At 40.6% G+C, this 8,972-nt stretch overlaps 1 long non-coding RNA gene across 1 annotated transcript in view; it reads left to right on the top strand.

Moving 5' to 3' along the window:
• The window catches only part of LOC103919996, a 3,541-nt gene extending 1,278 nt beyond the window's left edge, over positions 1 to 2,263 (top strand). Inside the window, exon 2 of the long non-coding RNA XR_663766.1 lies at positions 789 to 2,263. This is a non-coding gene — a long non-coding RNA (uncharacterized LOC103919996). The remainder of the gene's footprint in view (positions 1 to 788) is intronic.
• Positions 2,264 to 8,972: the final 6,709 nt, after the last annotated feature.

The following is an 8,972-nucleotide window of genomic DNA, read 5'->3' as shown; positions in this document are numbered from 1 at the left end:
GCATAAGATTTTTCTCACCTATGGGGACCATTTCTCTCCATTGGCTGTAAAGAGAGCTTTGCACCAGTAGTCCAGAACCGGACACCTACCCTTTTAAAGTTACAGAATTATATGAGGTGACTCACCTGTGCTTGAACCTCACGCTACGTAGAAATCTCTAGGCAGGAAGCAGTGGAGAAACCTGTCTCCTTGTGCCCTTTTCCACAGCGCACTCCCACTACTGTATAAACAAACATATTCTTTCCCCACTTTCAGAAAGCAATTATTTTGAAACAACCTCTTTCTCTTGACCTTTCCTCTGTTGCAGCCTACTTTTTCCATACCAATTGTGAGAAACAAAACAGAACTTCCACTGATGGTTACAAAATGCTGGGATATATTGTAATCCCGCAGGAACCATTCTTGGAGAGAACCATTTCTAATCAGCAGGGGGAATCGCAACTGCCAGCCACAAATGTTATCCCTAACAGCCGAGTAATCTTTCTGGTTGTCGTGTTCCAGACCTTCTGCTGCATGGCCATCACCCAAACCACTGCGCTTAAAGATCGCGATGTTTTCCCAGCAGTGTTGGGCCTGTTTCCCACTGAACTCCCAAATAATCCTTATTTTGGGAACTGAAAGGTGATGCAGATGGTGCATTCAAAAGTTCAAGCAGATGGTCATGGTGCCCTCCATGTGGTGCTGCCCGTGGTGCCCATGGGTCTGTGCAAGGATGGGTCTCATTCTTGAGTAACACTGAAGGGGCAAGAAAGGCCATTTTCCTCACACCTTGTTCTGTCCTCAAACAGGAGCACAAGAGAAGGCCAGTGAAAGCACCGAGCTGTCCCATGTCATCTCTGCAACTGAAACAGTCGTGGTTTGTCACAGGACTGAGGGCAAGGAACATGCAGTGTTCAGTTCACAAGAGGCGATGAAGAAAACCAGACAAAGCAACTCCAACCAAATCCTGAAGTTCGTCCAGTAAAAGGACATTACCCTAGGATGGACAAAAATGTACCACATTGCTGACAAGCCTGGGTGAGAGTACCCATGTTCCTCGGAGAACTGTATTTCTTTCTTCTCTGAAAAGTACTGACTTTTGTCCGTTTATGGAATCATGTTTCATTTCTGAAATAGACTGTTTGAGCCAATGATTCCGTTTTCAGGAAAGCATCTTTTAGCAGCAGTGCAGGAGAGCACATGGAAGGGGTGAGCGTAATAGTCAAATGCTTATTCAAGAGATTTAGGAGGACTTTGCTACCAACTGACAAAGTTGGGACTTCTGTAGCCAGACATTTTGTCATCCAGTGATACCCATGTGAACCCAGAAAACTCATGTCTTCTGCTGAATATTTGTATGCCACGTGACCTAGATAGTTTGAATGACAAAATTGATGCGTCAGTATTAGCAGTCCTTAAAAAAATGTTTCAGGGAAAGAAAGGGGATGAATGAACCTTCATTTTGAATTTCTTTAGCTTTAAGTTTGATTTCATCTAGAAGTACAGTAGTTCCGGAATAGTTATTTGCACCCTATTTTAATTCAGCTGAGCTAAAGTAAACACATCTTTAAGACAGAAGGGATGGGCAGTATATTTGTCTCTCTGTACATCAGGCATTCACTCTCTAGCTAGTGTTTGGTCTCTTACTATCTTAAAATTGACTTTTTTATAGCATTGTACTAGGGAAGTGCTCGCGGTATGATTATGATATTGAATATGATATTATGCTGATAGCTTTGTGGAAGTTAAAGATCTAATAGTATTTTCAACATCTTATGGTATAAATGTTCTGGCATGCATGACATGTCAGTTAAAAGTTTATTCATATTAAAGAGGATGTGAAAGGGGGTGGTAGCAATTTCTAAGTATCTTTTTGTGTGAAAATTCTTGCTGCAGAGAAAATTACAGTTGTTCCTGAAGAAAGTGTTCACTTATGAGGTTATTTAAGAATAGGTTGTTGCTGTGCAAATCCATATGAAGACTTGTCGGTTAGTCAATACTTGAACCATTGTTGCGCACATCAAACCTATGCCACTTGGCTGCATTACCAGCAGCTTAGGCAATCAAGTAATCACTTCGTCACTGCTTGAATTTAAAAAACTCTCCACAAAGACAATTATCATCGTATTGTACATAAACCACCTTTTAATCCCTATTTATAAAAAGGAAAACTACATAAGTATAAAATTGCACTGGAACAAATGCACGTTATTCCAGCACAGTATATCTGTTTTGCTTGGGTTGCACTGATATAATAAAATCAACACAATTAAATCAATTCATGGGAATTTGTCTGGTGAGTTTTTTTAACACGCTTGGTATGATGAGGCCTGAATCCTGTCTGGGCTTCCATAAAGACAGTAAGATTGGTGACGGGGAGAACTGCCCCTCCAGCGTGTGTTTGCTCAGCCTTGGGGTAAGCCCAAGCTGTCAAAAAAGCATCAGCAGCTCCTGGCAGTCCACACTTCTCTTATTAGCGTGTGGAGGCAGGAGAGTGAAATTCTGCTTTAGAAAGGCCGGGGCAGAGAGGGACCACATCTAGAGTACGTCGTAACATCAGAGAGCCTAAAACGTGTGGTGGGTAAGTCCAGGAGTCTTTCTAGGGCCATAATTTGACAATTTGGCTGCAAACACAAGACAAAGAGTATCGTACACAGAACACTCGCAGATTATAGTGCGGCAGCAGTATATAGTTGTCTGTGTAGGTGATCATTAGATCAAGAAAAAATTGACCATAATGGTTATTTTTTATATTTGCCCTCTGTGTACTGGAATGAAATTATCAAACCACTTAATTTCAGGTGCTTGATAATTATCAAATAATGATTTGTGTTACTACCTACTTCTCATTTACTCTACTGCTTTGGCCCCAGGCTTTATCTTTGCAGGTTTTGTAGTGAATTTAAAAGATGACAAATGTTCAGCTCTATAGTCTCTATAAGTCCTCTACTTCATCACAGAACACTCTTAAAGTAGCTGTTTCCCTACTTTTTCCATTCAGCCTCTCTCAGAGGTAATCCGAGGTGTGAAGGATCACTGCTAGGAATAAAAGAACATTCTCAACACTCATTAAATATTTCTGGTCCTTTTGCTGAGATTCCCAGGCATGGCGGTGCCCATGACAGTCTTTTAGACTGAAGATGGTAATTCATTTCAGATAGGTCACTGAAGATTGTTAATAAATAATACCGATACTTAATTCTTCTATCATACCTCTCACAGGAGAGGTGTGCTAAAAACTGCCTGTGAATGCTAGATTGAAGCTACGCCAGGCGATGGCTTCATACACCGGAAAGGTGTTTACACAACCTATGTCTGAACTTGAGGAGCCGGTGGAGGTTTCCTTCCTAACAAAGGGTGAAAGATTGGCTTCTGCAGGGCAGATGGTTCCAAGTGCTAAAGCTGGGGTCTTGCTTTGAACCGTCCGTAAAGGGAGCGGAGGGAGACAAGGCTCACTAGCCTCTGTGAATTTGGGTCTCTGGGGTTAAAGGAACTGGAGGGAAGCTGCTGTTATCAACTATTTAAACTTGGGGCTAAATCCTTCGCTGGCTGCTCCCATCAGGGTGAATTGAGGTAGTGTTCAGTACATCCTCTGCCAAGGGGGATTCATTCGGGCAAAGCCAGAGCCCCCTGAGGAGGAATGGGTATGTATTGCAGAGGCTCCTTTAAACAGAAACAATCTCTGTCTTCAGCTGCCAGTTCTTGCTGACATCAGCGTAAGAACTAGCAGGTTGCTGGGGTGAACGCATACATACCTTGATTAGCAAGCCAAGCTCCCTCGGGGCTATAGGAGAGAAAAAAAATAGCCCATTCTCAACGCTATCTGTTCAAGTCTGCTCCCTGATTTCATCATCTGCCTTTATCCCTCCTACTTTGCTCCCTGTTTCCCTCTTTGCTATTTGTCATCTTCCTGGTTGTTTTTTCCCCCCTTTTCCTTCTCCTCTTTATGTCTTCCTTCATCCTCCTTCCTGTTTTTTTTCCCTCCTTGTCTTTACATCTGAGATTTATCTTTTTAGCTGGTCTTCTGTACTGCTAATTCTGCCTGCTCCATCCTCCAAGTTCCCTTTCTGCCATGTCTCACTCTTCTCTCGCTTGCTTTTCACCTTCACTGATGCTCTGTTTTTTAGGAGTTGTTTTAAAGCGTTAAAATCTGGCCAGAGGTTGAGTTTCCTATTTTTGTGTCATGCAGGTGGCAGGCTTCCAGTGGAAATAGTGCCAAAGGAAGAACAGCAGCCCAGAGGAGATTTCACACTTTACAGCAGTATTTAAAGCATTCTGAATCTGATTAGGGGGTATGGCTGAAAGTCACATAGCTTCCTGGTCCTACACAGCATTTTTTAAAAGCTGTCAGAGCGAAAAATGAAATACTGGAACTAAAGCCCCTAAGCAAGTTCCAGCTCCAGTTCAGTACTCCGACATGGTGTCAGTCAGCACACAAACACCTACTGCAACGGCTGGATTCACAAGTGCCATAAGCCACCTTTGGATCAAAAGTGCCATTCGATTTTTCTCACTGTAAATGTCTCTTATAAATTCCTCTAGATTGACTTTGCAATCAGAATTTGACTTACAGACATTTTCTCTGACAAACGAAGGGGAAAGGGTAAATGTGTAGCACTGTGGCATCAGGAGGAAAAAAAGATACTGCAGATGTACTGCTTTTTTCAGATGTAATAGGAGAAGTGAATGAACAAACCAACCTTCTGTCAGAAAAAAAACATACAAAGATGGTAAGTCCTTAAGAAGAATGCCTTCTCTGTGTATAATAAAAGGCATATTTCACTGCTCATAGCTATATATACACATCTACACACATGCACACACAGAGACATGGGTACATAAATATTCAAAACAGTTGCAAATTTGTCTTAAAAGTATTCCATATCAGCTCACTACACTTTCATTATGAAATACTGAGGTAAAAGATCTCCATGAGAAACCTCTCGAGTCCCCTTTTCCCAATTTCCACTCTATTCTAGGTAAGGAAGAGAAAGATGGATTTAATAAGAGGTGCAGCACGCGGGAGTGCTGGTAAGAGATCTCACAATTTTTTTTTTGGCTTGGGATTCACTGGCTTTGTCTCAGTTTGGCAAAAGATTATATCCTTCATGACATAATCCATGTCAGTATCCTCTGCCTCCAGCCCCAGTGTTACACTTTCCGTTTTTCCTTTTTTTTCCCCTCCTTTTAATTAAATGAATATAAAATACAGCATCTAAACAACAAACAGGAACAAAAAAAGCACAGGGATCAGCTCCAGCTAATAGAAGACATCACCGTGTGGGTTCAGAATCAAGGCCGGGCGAGGAAGCCTCTCCCCTGAGGAGAAGGCAATTTCCTTGCCACTGTGCTAAGGTTATTGCAATGCCAGCATCCCTAAATAACCACACACTGCGCCTTACCACCCCTTCGTCTCTCTCCCCGTCCTTTTGGCCGGACTTGTATTGCTGCCGAGTGCAGGGCTGGACTGTGTAGAGACTCAATATTTGGTAGAAGCTCTTTACAGAGCTTCTTTTTCAGAAGAAATAGATATATAAATGAGAAAGAGTAATGAAGTTCTTTAATTAACATGGAGTGTACCCTCAGGCTTTGCCTTCAGGTTCAGAGCACTGTCTGTAGCAAGCCCATTGCACTGACAGGTGGTCTGGGGCTGGGAGAAGCAGAAATCTCCCAGAGGAACCTGTCAGTCAACATGGATCGGTGTTGATTCCTCCTGCTAGGTAATTGCTCAAGTAGAAGTCTCTCCAAATTGTTCAGGATTCAGGAGGAACTGTACAAATAAAAGACTGTCTAATCTTGCAGTGCTGCTATTTTTAAGATGATTTAAACCTTAAAAAAAAGTGCCCCAGGAAAAAATATTGCAATTATCAAGATGATCGTCACAGATCACCATCTCTGGAAGTTGAACGTTGATGTCAGACAACTTCTTCACGAAGCAGCTGCACCGCACGGCCTCCCTGGTGTCTCGCTTGCAAATGACCAGGGAGGCTGTACGGCTAACGCTGCAAAGGCACACTGCTGATGCAAAAGCTCTGCTCTCAAGCTAAACTGCTGCTCTCTGGCTGCTAAAAAGGAAAAGGAAATGTGGTTACACAAAAGGGAGCTTGAGAAATAGCAAATTTTGCTACTTGACTCTGCATTGGAGTTGTTATCATCTGTAGCCATTCCGTACATTTGACTAGCCCTCAGAACGCTCTCTTACAGCCTAACAAATAAATCTTCAAAGAAACCCTGGGATCAAGGCAGTGTAAGCACAAGCTTTAAGTCAGCTTTGCATGACAGCTTCTGATTTATGCTTTCAAACGGACCCACAGATCTCTGCCTCAGTTTGTAGTTACCACTTGCAAAATACATAAGGGCATGCAGTGCCTTAATATACCTCTCCCAGAAGAATAAAGTCTTTATACATACTCTATTAAATTAGACGGTTCGGAGAAGAATTACATTTTCCTGAAGACTGGATTTTTGAAAAGACTATCTAGAAGCTTCTATTTTTAATTAATTGCAAATTCTGTAGCATTCTAGGCAACTTTAATGTCCAAATTTGTCCTCACTAAGTCTATTTAACTACTACCATTTTCATATAAACATTGATAAATATTGCTAAGAATGAAGTGCTGAATGTCTTTTTTATGATACCAGTAGAACATACAGTAGAGGCTTTACCATTTCCCTTATCCTTGGGGAAGTACTTAAGCAGATAAAGTAATTAATAATGTGAGTTCCTAGCTTATATAGTAACAACAGAATATTTGTTAGCTGTACATGTAAGAAGATTTCAAATAAATTCAGTAGTTCTATCTGTAGTTCAATTCTTTGAAAGAAAAAAAAATCGTGTAATTGGATTTACTTGTTGGAAAAAAGCTATTTCACAGTTAAGAAGGGAGACGTAGCAGAAACTCTTTAGCCACGTCTCTCATTAACGTGCAGTAAAATGAGCTAGATGCTCTGCTTGGGTTAACCAACATACCTTTATGCAAGCCGTTTGACCTGTACACTTAACTCCAGATAAGAATCTGTCCCTGTGTAACTAGAAGATAACAAACTGTATAGCAGACATAGGAAAAAAGCACCTCAAGAAGACAGTGGCAGGAAATGATTGATTGACTTTGTGTTCGTTTGGTAACCTCAGGAGGTCAAATACAAGGGAGGTCGTAGCGCTTCTAGGTCTCAAAAGTGCATATATTCTAAGAGCTGTGTTCTGTCTTCTTAGGAGTTTGCCTGGGACACTAGCCAGAATAGCACCGCAGTAGCACCTGGCAGATAAAATTAAAGCATGAATCGCAATCTCTCTGGTCTGCCAAACTGAGCTTTATTCAAGTTGTAGCTTTAAGATAGATTACAGTTTATAATTTGATGGCATGTCCAAAAGCTAACTATCCCCTAATTTCAAACGGTGTTGTGGGAAGGTCGTGTATTTGCGCTGGGCTACAAACTTGGGTTTGTGTGATGAGAATTGAGTGAAGTGAGTTCAAAATTATAATGGTTTCTATTGTTTAAATTCAGATGAAATACCAGCTGGACATTTGCCAGGATAAGATATCATTCTGACAGAGCAGAACACTCAAGTATATTGAGCAAGCTCTTTGGATTAGTCTAAAAGAATAAAGGGCATCGTAACACTTTTACAAGGCAGGGAAAACGTGGAATGCTTCAAAAACAAGCATTCAAAATAGCATTGATAATAAATTATTTAGATGGAATTTGGAATATGGAATTCAGAATATGGAATTCTTGATGTTTGAAACCTTTTTCTTAGATATGAGGAAGAAGGCAGGCAGACTAGACCTGGAAGAAAGCCTATTATAGGGTAGAAGGGTATTATTTTCATTAATGCTAGCATTATTGATAGGCTAATCTTCCAAAACAAATCTACTTAATCTGTAATCTTTGAAGCTATGGAATTGGTTGGGTACCACAGTAAGTACCATCCTTCCAATTTTCATTTTAGACGCTGTAGCAATCAAAGGATGATATAGCTTCAAAGAGTAATACGACATAGTTTGAAGTTCTAGTTGAAGATGTCCCGGCCCACAGCAGGGGGGTTGGACTACATGACCTTTAAAGGTCCCTTCCAACCCAAACTATCCTATGATTCTATGATAAATTCAATTTATCATGCTGGTAACGAACCAACCACTGGGATTTTTTAGTTGGCTTGACTGGGACAAGGGATGGACATACGAAAGTCTTCAATCATCAGATTACCTTGATATGCATGACTAATTGGTCATCTGAATATAGGGTTGGGTAAACACTTTGTAATTGACAGCAAGCTGCCTGCTTTGTCAACACCAATAAAAAAGACTAATGCAATCTAAGAGTTTTTCTCTCTGTGCCTAGATATGCGGCAGATTTGTATCTCTTTAACAAGAGTTGTAATCCATAGAACAAAGGATAAAATAGTATAGAAATAAAACAGACTGTTCAATTTATAATTCAAAGCATTCTTACATTTGAGATATCAACTTACGAAAGTAAAATAGCCAGCAGATGTCTGTGCAAGAATACTTATTTACTTTTAATCTCTTTGGCAGTGTCCATTCAGGTCCTGACATTGAGTTCATCAGTTGCAGATACGACCAAATCTGTGAAAAAGGGATCTAGATTTTGATGCAAGTAGCCATCACTTGATGCAGTTCACATCTTTTCTGGGAGTACTTTCAGTTAAATTAGTGATATACATTCTCAATATCGACTCCAATTTAACATTGATCTTTGGCTGAGAATCTCTTTAAAAGGTTTTTACATACGAACATTTAACGAGAGAACCCACTTTAAAGGTCCCTTCCAAGATACAAGAAATCCTATAAGAAGATACAAGAACGGTAGCATAATATCTGCCATAAACTGAAGATATATATGAAGAATCTTGGCTCAGCTGAAAACGCTATCTGAAGTTTTGAGACAGATTCATCAGTAGGCACTAGTTGCTTTGTGCTGCTACGTGGCAATGCAAAGCAAACAAAATATAGTCATAAGCTAGGCCAGGT

This window comes from Pygoscelis adeliae, unplaced genomic scaffold (genome assembly GCF_000699105.1).
Source record: "Pygoscelis adeliae isolate BGI_AS28 unplaced genomic scaffold, ASM69910v1 Scaffold113, whole genome shotgun sequence".
Taxonomy (NCBI): domain Eukaryota; kingdom Metazoa; phylum Chordata; class Aves; order Sphenisciformes; family Spheniscidae; genus Pygoscelis; species Pygoscelis adeliae.
Note: the sequence above shows the minus strand (reverse complement) of the source record. Positions and strands in the feature narration are given on the sequence as shown.